Raw genomic sequence first — 16,728 nt, forward strand, 5'->3', positions numbered from 1 at the left:
AGCCGTACACTAAGCCTAACCCTAAGCCTAATCCTAACCCTAGGCTTCCCTTGACTGCTTCTGCCTCCAATAGATTTCCTAAGCACTAGTGTTTTAAGGAACAGCTTAAAAAGAGAATCCTAATGTGATTTCTTTATAATGGGTGTGTTCCTTATCTTATCCTAGTGTCTAGACTCTTCTCCATGGCTGGACCCCCAAATAATATTCCTTTACGTGCTAAGGGGTATCTAGACAGTGCGATAGGTTTAATAACTACCCTAACCCTAACGCGTACCCTAACCGTAACCCCTACCCTAACCCTAACACGTACCCTAATCCGAACCCGTACCCTAAACCGAGCCCTAACCCTAACACTAACCCTAACCCTAACCCTAACCCATACCCTACGCCGTACACGAACCCCTCCCCGAAACCGTACCCTAAGCCGTACCCTAACCCTAACCCTAAGCCTAACCCTAACCCTAGGCTACCCTTGACTGCTTCTGCCTCCAATAGATTTCCTAAGCACTAGTGCTTTAAGGAACAGCTTAAAAAGAGAATCCTAATGTGATTTCTTTATAATGGGTGTGTTCCTTATCTTATCCTAATGTCTAAACTCTTCTCCATGGCTGGACCCCCAAATAATATTCCCTTACGTGCTAAGGGGTATCTAGAGAGTGGGATAGGTTTACTAACTACCCTAACCCTAACGCGTACCCTAACCCTAACCCCTACCCTAACCCTAACACGTACCCTAATCCTAACCCGTACCCTAAACCGAGCCCTAACCCTAACACTAACCCTAACCCTAACCCTAACCCATACCCTACGCCGTAACCGAACCCCTCCGCGAACCCTTACCCTAAGCCGTACCCTAACCCTAACCCTAAGGCTAACCCTAACCCTAGGCTACCCTTGACTGCTTCTGCCTCCAATACATTTCCTAAGCAGTAGTGTTTTAAGGAACAGCTTAAAAATAGAATCCTAATGTGATTTCTTTATAATGGGTGTGTTCCTTATTTATCCTAGTGTCTAAACTCTTCTCCATGGCTGGACCCCCAAATAATATTCCTTTACGTGCTAAGGGGTATCTAGAGAGTGGGATAGGTTTAATAACTACCCTAACCCTAACGCGTACCCTAACCCTAACCCCTACCCTAACCCTAACACGTACCCTAATCCTAACCCGTACCCTAAACCGAGCCCTAACCCTAACACTAACCCTAACCCTAACCCTAACCCATACGCTACGCCGTACCCGAACCCCTCCCCGATCCCATACCCTAAGCCGTCCCCTAACCCTAACCCTAAGCCTAACCCTAACCCTAGGCTACCCTTGAATGCTTCTGCCTCCAATAGATTTCCTAAGCACTAGTGTTTTAAGGAACAGCTTAAAAAGAGAATCCTAATGTGATTTCTTTATAATGGGTGTGTTCCTTATCTTATCCTAGTGTCTAAACTCTTCTCCATGGCTGAACCCCCAAATAATATTCCTTTACGTGCTAAGGGGTATCTAGAGAGTGGGATAGGTTTACTAACTACCCTAACCCTAACCCCTACCCTAACCCTAACACGTACCCTAATCCTAACCCGTACCCTAAACCGAGCCCTAACCCTAACACTAACCCTAACCCTAACCCTAACCCATACCCTACGCCGTACCCGAACCCCTCTCTGAATCCGTATCCTAAGCCGTACCCTAACCCTAACCCTAAGCCTAACCCTAACCCTAGGCTACCCTTGACTGCTTCTGCCTCCAATAGATTTCCTAAGCAGTAGTGTTTTAAGGAACAGCTTAAAAAGGGAATCCTAATGTGATTTCTTTATAATGGGTGTGTTCCTTATTTATCCTAGTGTCTAAACTCTTCTCCATGGCTGGACCCCCAAATAATATTCCTTTACGTGCTAAGGGGTATCTAGAGAGTGGGATAGGTTTAATAACTACCCTAACCCTAACGCGTACCCTAACCGTAACCCCTACCCTAACCCTAACACGTACCCTAATCCGAACCTGTACCCTAAACCGAGCCCTAACCCTAACACTAACCCTAACCCTAACCCTAACCCATACCCTACGCCGTACCCGCACCCCTCCCCGAACCCGTACCCTAAGCCGTACCCTAAGCCTAACCCTAAGCCTAACCCTAACCTTAGGCTACCCTTGACTGCTTCTGCCTCCAATAGATTTTCTAAGCACTAATGTTTTAAGGAACGGCTTAAAAAGAGAATCCTAATGTGATTTGTTTATAATGGGTGTGTTCCTTATCTTATCCTAGTGTCTAAACTCTTCTCCATGGCTGGATCCCCAAATAATATTCCTTTACGTTGTAAGGGGTATCTAGAGAGTGGGATAGTTTTAATAACTACCCTAACCCTAACGCGTACCCTAACCCTAACCCCTACCCTAAACCTAACACGTACCCTAATCCTAATCCGTACCCTAAACCGAGCCCTAACACTAACACTAACCCTAACCCTAACCCATACCCTACGCCGTACCCGAACCCCTCCCCGAAACCGTACCCTAAGCCGTACCCTAACCCTAACCCTAAGCCTAACCCTAACCTTAGGCTACCCTTGACTGCTTCTGCCTCCAATAGATTTCCTAAGCACTAATGTTTTAAGGAACAGCTTAAAAAGAGAATCCTAATGTGATTTCTTTATAATAGGTGTGTTCCTTATCTTATCCTAGTGTCTAAACTCTTCTCCATGGCTGGACCTCCAAATAATATACCTTTACGTGCTAAGCGGTATCTAGAGAGTGGGATAGGTTTAATAACTACCCTAACCCTAACGCGTACCCTAACCCTAACCCCTACCCTAACACTAACACGTACCCTAATCCTAACCCGTACCCTAAACCGAGCCCTAAAGCTAACACTAACCCTAACCCTAACCCTAACCCATACCCTACGCCGTACCTGAACCCCTACACGAACCCGTACCCTAAGCCGTACCCTAAGCCTAACCCTAAGCCTAACCCTAACCCTAGGCTACCCTTGACTGCTTCTGCCTCCAATAGATTTCCTAAGCACTAGTGTTTTAAGGAACAGCTTAAAAAGAGAATCCTAATGTGATTTCTTTATAATGGGTGTGTTCCTTATCTTATCCTAGTGTCTAAACTCTTCTCCATGGCTGGACCCCCAAATAATATTCCTTTACGTGCTAAGGGGTATCTAGGGAGTGGGATAGGTTTAATAACTACCCTAAACCTAACACGTACCCTAACCCTAACCCCTACCCTAAACCTAACACGTACCCTAATCCTAACCCGTACCCTAAACCGAGCCCTAACCCTAACACTAACCCTAACCCTAACCCATAACCTACGCCCTACCCGAACCCCTCCCCGAACCCGTACCCTAAGCCGTACCCTAAACCTAACCCTAAGCCTAACCCTAACCTTAGGCTACCCTTGACTGCTTCTGCCTCCAATAGATTTCCTAAGCACTAGTGTTTTAAGGAACAGCTTAAAAAGAGAATCCTACTGTGATTTCTTTATAATAGGTGTGTTCTTTATCTTATCCTAGTGTCTAAACTCTTCTGCATGGCTGGACCTCCAAATAATATTCCTTTACGTGCTAAGGGGTATCTAGAGAGTGGGATAGGTTTAATAACTACCCTAAACCTAATGCGTACCCTAACCCTAACCCCTACCCTAACCCTAACACGTACCCTAATCCTAACCCGTACCCTAAACCGAGCCCTAAAGCTAACACTAACCCTAACCCTAACCCTAACCCATACCCTACGCCGTACCTGAACCCCTACACGAACCCGTACCCTAAGCCGTACCCTAACCCTAACCCTAAGCCTAACCCTAACCCTAGGCTACCCTTGACTGCTTCTGCCTCCAATAGATTTCCTAAGCACTAGTGTTTTAAGGAACAGCTTAAAAAGAGAATCCTAATATGATTTCTTTATAATGGGTGTGTTCCTTATCTTATCCTAGTGTCTAAACTCTTCTCCATGGCTGGACCCCCAAATAATATTCCTTTACGTGCTAAGGGGTATCTAGGGAGTGGGATAGGTTTAATAACTACCCTAAACCTAACACGTACCCTAACCCTAACCCCTACCCTAACCCTAACACGTACCCTAATCCTAACCCGTACCCTAAACCGAGCCCTAACCCTAACACTAACCCTAATCCTAACCCTAAACCATACCCTACGCCGTACCCGATCCCCTCCCCGTACCCGTACCCTAACCCTAACCCTAAGCCTAACCCTAACCCTAGGCTACCCTTGACTGCTTCTGCCTCCAATAGATTTCCTAAGCACTAGTGTTTTAAGGAACAGCTGAAAAAGAGAATCCTAATGTGATTTCTTTATAATGGGTGTGTTCCTTATCTTATCCTAGTGTCTAAACTCTTCTCCATGGCTGGACCCCCAAATAATATTCCTTTACGTTCTAAGGGGTATGTAGAGAGTGGGTTAGGTTTAATAACTACCCTAACCCTAACGCGTACCCTAACCCTAACGCGTACCCTAACCCTAACACGTACCCTAATCCTAACCCGTACCCTAACCCGAGCCTTAATCCTAACACTAACCCTAACCCTAACCCATACCCTACGCTGTATCCGAACCCCTCCCCGAACCCGTACCCTAAGCCGTACCCTAAGCCTAACCCTAAGCCTAACCCTAACCCTACGCTACCCTTGACTGCTTCTGCCTCCAATAGATTTTCTAAGCACTAGTGTTTTAAGGAACGGCTTAAAAAGAGAATCCTAATGTGATTTCTTTATAATGGGTGTGTTCCTTATCTTATCCTTGTGTCTAAACTCTTCTCCATGGCTGGACCCCCAAATAATATTCCTTTACGTGCTAAGGGGTATCTAGAGAGTGGGATAGGTTTAATAACTACCCTAACCCTAACGCGTTCCCTAACCCTAACCCCTACCCTAACCCTAACACGTACCCTAATCCTAACCCGTACCCTAAACCGAGCCCTAACCCTAACACTAACCCTAACCCTAACCCTAACCCGAACCCGAACCTGTACACTAAGCCGTACCCTAACCCTAATCCTAAGCCTAACCCTAACCTTAGGCTACCCTTGACTGCTTCTGCCTCCAATAGATTTCCTAAGCACTAGTGTTTTAAGGAACAGCTTAAAAAGAGAATCCTAATGTGATTTCTTTATAATAAGTGTGTTCCTTATCTTATCCTAGTGTCTAAAATCTTCTCCATGGCTGGACCCCCAAATAATATTCCTTTACGTGCTAAGGGGTATCTAGAGAGTGGGATAGGTTTAATAACTACCCTAACCCTAACGCGTACCCTAACCCTAAACCCTACCCTAACCCTAACACGTACCCTAATCCTAACCTGTACCCTAAACCGAGCCCTAACCCTAACAATAACCCTAACCCTAACCCTAACACATACCCTACGCCGTACCCGAACCCCTCCCCGAACCCGTACCCTAAGCCTAACCCTAAGCCTAACCCTAAACCTAGGCTACCCTTGACTGCTTCTGCCTCCAATAGATTTCCTAAGCACTAGTGTTTTAAGGAACAGCTTAAAAATAGAATCCTAATGTGACTTCTTTATAATGGGTGTGTTCCTTATCTTATCCTAGGGTCTAAACTCTTCTCCATGGCTGGACCCCCAAATAATATTCCTTTACGTGCTAAGGGGTATCTAGAGAGTGGGATAGGTTTACTAACTACCCTAACCCTAACGCGTACCCTAACCCTAACCCCTACCCTAACCCTAAAACGTACCCTAATCCTAACCCGTACCCTAAACCGAGCCCTAACGCTAACACTAACCCTAACCCTAACCTTAACCCTAACCCGAACCTGTACACTAAGCCGTACCCTAACCCTAACCCTAAGCCTAACACTAACCTTAGGCTACCCTTGACTGCTTCTGCCTCCAATAGATATCCTAAGCACTAGTGTTTTAAGGAACAGCTTAAAAAGAGAATCCTAATGTGATTTCTTTATAATAAGTGTGTTCCTTATCTTATCCTAGTGTCTAAACTCTTCTCCACGGGTGGACCTCCAACTAATATTCCTTTACGTGCTAAGGGGTATCAAGAGAGTGGGATAGGTTTAATAACTACCGTAATCCTAACGCGTACCCTAACCCTAACCCCTACCCTAACCCTAACACGTACCCTAATCCTAACCCGTTCCCTTAACCGAGCCCTAACCCTAACACTAAACCTAACCCTAACCCTAACCCATACCCTATGCCGTACCCGAACCCCTCCCCGAACCCGTACCCTAAGCCATACCGTAACCCTAACCCTAAGCCTAACCCTAACCCAAGGCTACCCTTGACTGTTTCTGCCTCCAGTAGATTTCCTAAGCACTAATGTTTTAAGGAACGGCTTAAAAATAGAATCCTAATGTGATTTCTTTATAATGGGTGTGTTCCTTATCTTATCCTAGTGTCTAAACTCTTCTCCATGGCTGGACCCCCAAATAATATTCCTTTACGTGCTAAGGGGTATCTAGAGAGTGGGATAGGTTTAATAACTACTCTAACCCTAACGCGTACCCTAACTCTAACCCCTACCCTAACCCTAACACGTACCCTAATCCTAACCCCTACCCTAAACCGAGCCCTAACCTTAACACTAACCCTAACCCTAACCCTAACACATACCCTACGCCGTACCCGAACCCCTCCCCGAACCCGTACCCTAAGCCGTACCCTAACCCTAACCCTAAGCCTAACCCTAACCCTAGGCTACCCTTGACTGCTTCTGCCTCCAATAGATTTCCTAAGCACTAGTGTTTTAAGGAACAGCTGAAAAAGAGAATCCTAATGTGATTTCTTTATAATGGGTGTGTTCCTTATCTTATCCTAGTGTCTAAACTCTTCTCCATGGCTGGACCCCCAAATAATATTCCTTTACGTGCTAAGGGGTATCTAGAGAGTGGGATAGGTTTAATAACTACCCTAACCCTAACGCGTACCCTAACCCTAACCCCTACCCTAACCCTAACACGTACCCTAATCCTAACCCGTACCCTAATCCGAGCACTAACCCTAACACTAACCCTAACCCTAACCCTAACCCATACCCTACGCCGTACCCGCACCCCTCCCCGAAACCGTACCCTAAGCCGTACCCTAAGCCTAACCCTAAGCCTAACCCTAACCCTAGGCTACCCTTCACTGCTTCTGCCTCCAATAGATTTCCTAAGCACTAGTGTTTTAAGGAACAGCTTAAAAAGAGAATCCTAATGTGATTTCTTTATAATGGGTGTGTTCCTTATCTTATCCTAGTGTCTAAACTCTTCTCCATGGCTGGACCCCCAAATAATATTCCTTTACGTGCTAAGGGGTATCTAGAGAGTGGGATAGGTTTAATAACTACCCTAACCCTAACGCGTACCCTAACTCTAACCCCTACCCTAACCCTAACACGTACCCTAATCCTAACCCGTACCCTAAACCGAGCCCTAACCTTAACACTAACCCTAACCCTAACCCTAACACATACCCTACGTTGTACCCGAACCCCTCCCCGAACCCGTACCCTAAGCCGTACCCTAAGCCTAACCCTAAGCCTAACCCTAACCCTAGGCTACCCTTGACTGCTTCTGCCTCCAATAGATTTCCTAAGCACTAGTGTTTTAAGGAACAGCTGAAAAAGAGAATCCTAATGTGATTTCTTTATAATGGGTGTGTTCCTTATCTTATCCTAGTGTCTAAACTCTTCTCCATGGCTGGACCCCCAAATAATATTCCTTTACTTTCGAAGGGGTATGTAGAGAGTGGGATAGGTTTAATAACTACCCTAACCCTAACGCGTACCCTAACCCTAACGCGTACCCTAACCCTAACACGTACCCTAATCCTAACCCGTACCCTAAACCGAGCCCTAATCCTAACACTAACCCTAACCCTAACCCATACCCTACGCTGTATCCGAACCCCTCCCCGAACCCGTACCCTAAGCCGTACCCTAAGCCTAACCCTAAGCCTAACCCTAACCCTACGCTACCCTTGACTGCTTCTGCCTCCAATAGATTTTCTAAGCACTAGTGTTTTAAGGAACGGCTTAAAAAGAGAATCCTAATGTGATTTCTTTATAATGGGTGTGTTCCTTATCTTATCCTTGTGTCTAAACTCTTCTCCATGGCTGGACCCCCAAATAATATTCCTTTACGTGCTAAGGGGTATCTAGAGAGTGGGATAGGTTTAATAACTACCCTAACCCTAACGCGTTCCCTAACCCTAACCCCTACCCTAACCCTAACACGTACCCTAATCCTAACCCGTACCCTAAACCGAGCCCTAACCCTAAAACTAACCCTAACCCTAACCCTAACCCATACCCTACGCCGTACCCGAACCCCTCCCCGAACCCGTACCCTAAGCCGTACCCTAACCCTAACCCTAAGCCTAACCCTAACCCTACGCTACCCTTGACTGCTTCTGCCTCCAATAGATTTTCTAAGCACTAATGTTTTAAGGAACGGCTTAAAAATAGAAACCTAATGTGATTTCTTTATAATGGGTGTGTTCCTTATCTTATCCTAGTGTCTAAACTCTTCTCCATGGCTGGACCCCCAAATAATATTCCTTTACGTGCTAAGGGGTATCTAGAGAGTGGGATAGGTTTAATAACTACCCTAACCCTAACGCGTACCCTAACTCTAACCCCTACCCTAACCCTAACACGTACCCTAATCCTAACCCGTACCCTAAACCGAGCCCTAACCTTAACACTAACCCTAACCGTAACCCTAACACATACCCTACGCTGTACCCGAACCCCTCCCCGAACCCGTACCCTAAGCCGTACACTAAGCCTAACCCTAAGCCTAATCCTAACCCTAGGCTTCCCGTGACTGCTTCTGCCTCCAATAGATTTCCTAAGCACTAGTGTTTTAAGGAACAGCTTAAAAAGAGAATCCTAATGTGATTTCTTTATAATGGGTGTGTTCCTTATTTATCCTAGTGTCTAAACTCTTCTCCATGGCTGGACCCCCAAATAATATTCCTTTACGTGCTAAGGGGTATCTAGAGAGTGGGATAGGTTTACTAACTACACTAACCCTAACGCGTACCCTAACCCTAACCCCTACCCTAACCCTAACACGTACCCTAATCCGAACCCGTACCCTAAACCGAGCCCTAACCCTAACACTAACCCTAACCCTAACCCTAACCCATACCCTACGCCGTACCCGAACCCCTCCCCGAACCCGTACCCTAACCCTAACCCTAAGCCTAACCCTAACCCTACGCTACCCTTGACTGCTTCTGCCTCCAATAGATTTTCTAAGCACTAATGTTTTAAGGAACGGCTTAAAAAGAGAATCCTAATGTGATTTCTTTATAATGGGTGTGTTCCTTATCTTATCCTAGTGTCTAAACTCTTCTCCATGGCTGGATCCCCAAATAATATTCCTTTACGCTGTAAGGGGTATCTAGAGAGTGGGATAGTTTTAATAACTACCCTAACCCTAACGCGTACCCTAACCCTAACCCCTACCCTAACTCTAACACGTACCCTAATCCTAATCCGTACCCTAAACCGAGCCCTAACACTAACACTAACCCTAACCCTAACCCATACCCTACGCCGTACCCGAACCCCTCCCCGAAACCGTACCCTAAGCCGTACCCTAACCCTAACCCTAAGCCTAACCCTAACCCTAGGCTACCCTTGACTGCTTCTGCCTCCAATAGATTTCCTAAGCACTAGTGTTTTAAGGAACAGCTTAAAAAGAGAATCCTAATGTGATTTCTTTATAATGGGTGTGTTCCTTATCTTATCCTAGTGCCTAAACTCTTCTCCATGGCTGGACCCCCAAATAATATTCCTTTACGTGCTAAGGGGTATATAGAGAGTGGGATAGGTTTAATAACTACCCTAAACCTAACACGTACCCTAACCCTAACCCCTACCCTAAACCTAACACGTACCCTAATCCTAACTCGTACCCTAAACCGAGCCCTAACCCTAACACTAACCCTAAACCTAACCCATACCCTATGCCGTACCCGAACCCCTCCCCGAACCCGTACCCTAAGCCGTACCCAAAACCTAACCCTAAGCCTAACCCTAACCTTAGGCTACCCTTGACTGCTTCTGCCTCCAATAGATTTCCTAAGCACTAGTGTTTTAAGGAACAGCTTAAAAAGAGAATCCTACTGTGATTTCTTTATGATAGGTGTGTTCCTTATCTTATCCTAGTGTCTAAACTCTTCTGCATGGCTGGACCTCCAAATAATATTCCTTTACGTGCTAAGGGGTATCTAGAGAGTGGGATAGGTTTAATAACTACCCTAACCCTAATGCGTACCCTAACCCTAACCCCTACCCTAACCCTAACACGTACCCTAATCCTAACCCGTACCCTAAACCGAGCCCTAAAGCTAACACTAACCCTAACCCTAACCCTAACCCATACCCTACGCCGTACCTGAACCCCTACACGAACCCGTACCCTAAGCCGTACCCTAACCCTAACCCTAAGCCTAACCCTAACCCTAGGCTACCCTTGACTGCTTCTGCCTCCAATAGATTTCCTAAGCACTAGTGTTTTAAGGAACAGCTTAAAAAGAGAATCCTAATATGATTTCTTTATAATGGGTGTGTTCCCTATCTTATCCTAGTGTCTAAACTCTTCTCCATGGCTGGACCCCCAAATAATATTCCTTTACGTGCTAAGGGGTATCTAGAGAGTGGGATAGGTTTAATAACTACCCTAAACCTAACGCGTACCCTAACCCTAACCCCTACCCTAACCCTAACACGTACCCTAATCCTAACCCGTACCCTAAACCGAGCCCTAACCCTAACACTAACCCTAATCCTAACCCTAACCCATACCCTACGCCGTACCCGATCCCCTCCCCGTACCCGTACCCTAACCCTAACCCTAAGCCTAACCCTAACCCTAGGCTACCCTTGACTGCTTCTGCCTCCAATAGATTTCCTAAGCACTAGTGTTTTAAGGAACAGCTGAAAAAGAGAATCCTAATGTGATTTCTTTATAATGGGTGTGTTCCTTATCTTATCCTAGTGTCTAAACTCTTCTCCATGGCTGGACCCCCAAATAATATTCCTTTACTTTCTAAGGGGTATGTAGAGAGTGGGATAGGTTTAATAACTACCCTAACCCTAACGCGTACCCTAACCCTAACGCGTACCCTAACCCTAACACGTACCCTAATCCTAACCCGTACCCTAAACCGAGCCCTAATCCTAACACTAACCCTAACCCTAACCCATACCCTACGCTGTATCCGAACCCCTCCCCGAACCCGTACCCTAAGCCGTACCCTAAGCCTAACCCTAAGCCTAACCCTAACCCTAGGCTACCCTTGACTGCTTCTGCCTCCAATAGATTTTCTAAGCACTAGTGTTTTAAGGAACGGCTTAAAAAGAGAATCCTAATGTGATTTCTTTATAATGGGTGTGTTCCTTATCTTATCCTTGTGTCTAAACTCTTCTCCATGGCTGGACCCCCAAATAATATTCCTTTACGTGCTAAGGGGTATCTAGAGAGTGGGATAGGTTTAATAACTACCCTAACCCTAACGCGTTCCCTAACCCTAACCCCTACCCTAACCCTAACACGTACCCTAATCCTAACCCGTACCCTAAACCGAGCCCTAACCCTAAAACTAACCCTAACCCTAACCCTAACCCATACCCTACGCCGTAACCGAACCCCTCCCCGAACCCGTACCCTAAGCCGTACCCTAACCCTAACCCTAAGCCTAACCCTAACCCTAGGCTACCCTTGACTGCTTCTGCCTCCAATAGATTTTCTAAGCACTAATGTTTTAAGGAACGGCTTAAAAATAGAATCCTAATGTGATTTCTTTATAATGGGTGTGTTCCTTATCTTATCCTAGTGTCTAAACTCTTCTCCATGGCTGGACCCCCAAATAATATTCCTTTACGTGCTAAGGGGTATCTAGAGAGTGGGATAGGTTTAATAACTACCCTAACCCTAACGCGTACCCTAACTCTAACCCCTACCCTAACCCTAACACGTACCCTAATCCTAACCCGTACCCTAAACCGAGCCCTAACCTTAACACTAACCCTAACCGTAACCCTAACACATACCCTACGCTGTACCCGAACCCCTCCCCGAACCCGTACCCTAAGCCGTACACTAAGCCTAACCCTAAGCCTAATCCTAACCCTAGGCTTCCCTTGACTGCTTCTGCCTCCAATAGATTTCCTAAGCACTAGTGTTTTAAGGAACAGCTTAAAAAGAGAATCCTAATGTGATTTCTTTATAATGGGTGTGTTCCTTATCTTATCCTAGTGTCTAGACTCTTCTCCATGGCTGGACCCCCAAATAATATTCCTTTACGTGCTAAGGGGTATCTAGACAGTGCGATAGGTTTAATAACTACCCTAACCCTAACGCGTACCCTAACCGTAACCCCTACCCTAACCCTAACACGTACCCTAATCCGAACCCGTACCCTAAACCGAGCCCTAACCCTAACACTAACCCTAACCCTAACCCTAACCCATACCCTACGCCGTACACGAACCCCTCCCCGAAACCGTACCCTAAGCCGTACCCTAACCCTAACCCTAAGCCTAACCCTAACCCTAGGCTACCCTTGACTGCTTCTGCCTCCAATAGATTTCCTAAGCACTAGTGCTTTAAGGAACAGCTTAAAAAGAGAATCCTAATGTGATTTCTTTATAATGGGTGTGTTCCTTATCTTATCCTAATGTCTAAACTCTTCTCCATGGCTGGACCCCCAAATAATATTCCCTTACGTGCTAAGGGGTATCTAGAGAGTGGGATAGGTTTACTAACTACCCTAACCCTAACGCGTACCCTAACCCTAACCCCTACCCTAACCCTAACACGTACCCTAATCCTAACCCGTACCCTAAACCGAGCCCTAACCCTAACACTAACCCTAACCCTAACCCTAACCCATACCCTACGCCGTAACCGAACCCCTCCGCGAACCCTTACCCTAAGCCGTACCCTAACCCTAACCCTAAGGCTAACCCTAACCCTAGGCTACCCTTGACTGCTTCTGCCTCCAATACATTTCCTAAGCAGTAGTGTTTTAAGGAACAGCTTAAAAATAGAATCCTAATGTGATTTCTTTATAATGGGTGTGTTCCTTATTTATCCTAGTGTCTAAACTCTTCTCCATGGCTGGACCCCCAAATAATATTCCTTTACGTGCTAAGGGGTATCTAGAGAGTGGGATAGGTTTACTAACTACACTAACCCTAACGCGTACCCTAACCCTAACCCCTACCCTAACCCTAACACGTACCCTAATCCGAACCCGTACCCTAAACCGAGCCCTAACCCTAACACTAACCCTAACCCTAACCCTAACCCATACCCTACGCCGTACCCGAACCCCTCCCCGAACCCGTACCCTAACCCTAACCCTAAGCCTAACCCTAACCCTACGCTACCCTTGACTGCTTCTGCCTCCAATAGATTTTCTAAGCACTAATGTTTTAAGGAACGGCTTAAAAAGAGAATCCTAATGTGATTTCTTTATAATGGGTGTGTTCCTTATCTTATCCTAGTGTCTAAACTCTTCTCCATGGCTGGATCCCCAAATAATATTCCTTTACGCTGTAAGGGGTATCTAGAGAGTGGGATAGTTTTAATAACTACCCTAACCCTAACGCGTACCCTAACCCTAACCCCTACCCTAACTCTAACACGTACCCTAATCCTAATCCGTACCCTAAACCGAGCCCTAACACTAACACTAACCCTAACCCTAACCCATACCCTACGCCGTACCCGAACCCCTCCCCGAAACCGTACCCTAAGCCGTACCCTAACCCTAACCCTAAGCCTAACCCTAACCCTAGGCTACCCTTGACTGCTTCTGCCTCCAATAGATTTCCTAAGCACTAGTGTTTTAAGGAACAGCTTAAAAAGAGAATCCTAATGTGATTTCTTTATAATGGGTGTGTTCCTTATCTTATCCTAGTGCCTAAACTCTTCTCCATGGCTGGACCCCCAAATAATATTCCTTTACGTGCTAAGGGGTATATAGAGAGTGGGATAGGTTTAATAACTACCCTAAACCTAACACGTACCCTAACCCTAACCCCTACCCTAAACCTAACACGTACCCTAATCCTAACTCGTACCCTAAACCGAGCCCTAACCCTAACACTAACCCTAAACCTAACCCATACCCTATGCCGTACCCGAACCCCTCCCCGAACCCGTACCCTAAGCCGTACCCAAAACCTAACCCTAAGCCTAACCCTAACCTTAGGCTACCCTTGACTGCTTCTGCCTCCAATAGATTTCCTAAGCACTAGTGTTTTAAGGAACAGCTTAAAAAGAGAATCCTACTGTGATTTCTTTATGATAGGTGTGTTCCTTATCTTATCCTAGTGTCTAAACTCTTCTGCATGGCTGGACCTCCAAATAATATTCCTTTACGTGCTAAGGGGTATCTAGAGAGTGGGATAGGTTTAATAACTACCCTAACCCTAATGCGTACCCTAACCCTAACCCCTACCCTAACCCTAACACGTACCCTAATCCTAACCCGTACCCTAAACCGAGCCCTAAAGCTAACACTAACCCTAACCCTAACCCTAACCCATACCCTACGCCGTACCTGAACCCCTACACGAACCCGTACCCTAAGCCGTACCCTAACCCTAACCCTAAGCCTAACCCTAACCCTAGGCTACCCTTGACTGCTTCTGCCTCCAATAGATTTCCTAAGCACTAGTGTTTTAAGGAACAGCTTAAAAAGAGAATCCTAATATGATTTCTTTATAATGGGTGTGTTCCCTATCTTATCCTAGTGTCTAAACTCTTCTCCATGGCTGGACCCCCAAATAATATTCCTTTACGTGCTAAGGGGTATCTAGAGAGTGGGATAGGTTTAATAACTACCCTAAACCTAACGCGTACCCTAACCCTAACCCCTACCCTAACCCTAACACGTACCCTAATCCTAACCCGTACCCTAAACCGAGCCCTAACCCTAACACTAACCCTAACCCTAACCCTAACCCATACCCTACGCCGTACCCGATCCCCTCCCCGTACCCGTACCCTAACCCTAACCCTAAGCCTAACCCTAACCCTAGGCTACCCTTGACTGCTTCTGCCTCCAATAGATTTCCTAAGCACTAGTGTTTTAAGGAACAGCTGAAAAAGAGAATCCTAATGTGATTTCTTTATAATGGGTGTGTTCCTTATCTTATCCTAGTGTCTAAACTCTTCTCCATGGCTGGACCCCCAAATAATATTCCTTTACTTTCTAAGGGGTATGTAGAGAGTGGGATAGGTTTAATAACTACCCTAACCCTAACGCGTACCCTAACCCTAACGCGTACCCTAACCCTAACACGTACCCTAATCCTAACCCGTACCCTAAACCGAGCCCTAATCCTAACACTAACCCTAACCCTAACCCATACCCTACGCTGTATCCGAACCCCTCCCCGAACCCGTACCCTAAGCCGTACCCTAAGCCTAACCCTAAGCCTAACCCTAACCCTAGGCTACCCTTGACTGCTTCTGCCTCCAATAGATTTTCTAAGCACTAGTGTTTTAAGGAACGGCTTAAAAAGAGAATCCTAATGTGATTTCTTTATAATGGGTGTGTTCCTTATCTTATCCTTGTGTCTAAACTCTTCTCCATGGCTGGACCCCCAAATAATATTCCTTTACGTGCTAAGGGGTATCTAGAGAGTGGGATAGGTTTAATAACTACCCTAACCCTAACGCGTTCCCTAACCCTAACCCCTACCCTAACCCTAACACGTACCCTAATCCTAACCCGTACCCTAAACCGAGCCCTAACCCTAAAACTAACCCTAACCCTAACCCTAACCCATACCCTACGCCGTACCCGAACCCCTCCCCGAACCCGTACCCTAAGCCGTACCCTAACCCTAACCCTAAGCCTAACCCTAACCCTAGGCTACCCTTGACTGCTTCTGCCTCCAATAGATTTTCTAAGCACTAATGTTTTAAGGAACGGCTTAAAAATAGAATCCTAATGTGATTTCTTTATAATGGGTGTGTTCCTTATCTTATCCTAGTGTCTAAACTCTTCTCCATGGCTGGACCCCCAAATAATATTCCTTTACGTGCTAAGGGGTATCTAGAGAGTGGGATAGGTTTAATAACTACCCTAACCCTAACGCGTACCCTAACTCTAACCCCTACCCTAACCCTAACACGTACCCTAATCCTAACCCGTACCCTAAACCGAGCCCTAACCTTAACACTAACCCTAACCGTAACCCTAACACATACCCTACGCTGTACCCGAACCCCTCCCCGAACCCGTACCCTAAGCCGTACACTAAGCCTAACCCTAAGCCTAATCCTAACCCTAGGCTTCCCTTGACTGCTTCTGCCTCCAATAGATTTCCTAAGCACTAGTGTTTTAAGGAACAGCTTAAAAAGAGAATCCTAATGTGATTTCTTTATAATGGGTGTGTTCCTTATCTTATCCTAGTGTCTAGACTCTTCTCCATGGCTGGACCCCCAAATAATATTCCTTTACGTGCTAAGGGGTATCTAGACAGTGCGATAGGTTTAATAACTACCCTAACCCTAACGCGTACCCTAACCGTAACCCCTACCCTAACCCTAACACGTACCCTAATCCGAACCCGTACCCTAAACCGAGCCCTAACCCTAACACTAACCCTAACCCTAACCCTAACCCATACCCTACGCCGTACACGAACCCCTCCCCGAAACCGTACCCTAAGCCGTACCCTAACCCTAACCCTAAGCCTAACCCTAACCCTAGGCTACCC

At 46.1% G+C, this 16,728-nt stretch overlaps 1 long non-coding RNA gene across 1 annotated transcript; it reads right to left on the reverse strand.

Annotated features, from left to right (window-relative positions):
• Positions 1–2,749: 2,749 nt before the first annotated feature.
• On the reverse strand, positions 2,750–3,665 carry LOC309629205. The gene is made up of 2 exons (XR_014244920.1): positions 3,306–3,665; positions 2,750–2,889 (listed from the first exon to the last, which is right to left on the reverse strand). It is a non-coding gene; the product is annotated as an uncharacterized lncRNA (long non-coding RNA).
• Positions 3,666–16,728: the final 13,063 nt, after the last annotated feature.

This window comes from Balaenoptera borealis (assembly GCF_965194805.1).
Source record: "Balaenoptera borealis genome assembly, chromosome: 1".
In the NCBI taxonomy this organism is placed as follows: Eukaryota; Metazoa; Chordata; class Mammalia; order Artiodactyla; family Balaenopteridae; genus Balaenoptera; species Balaenoptera borealis.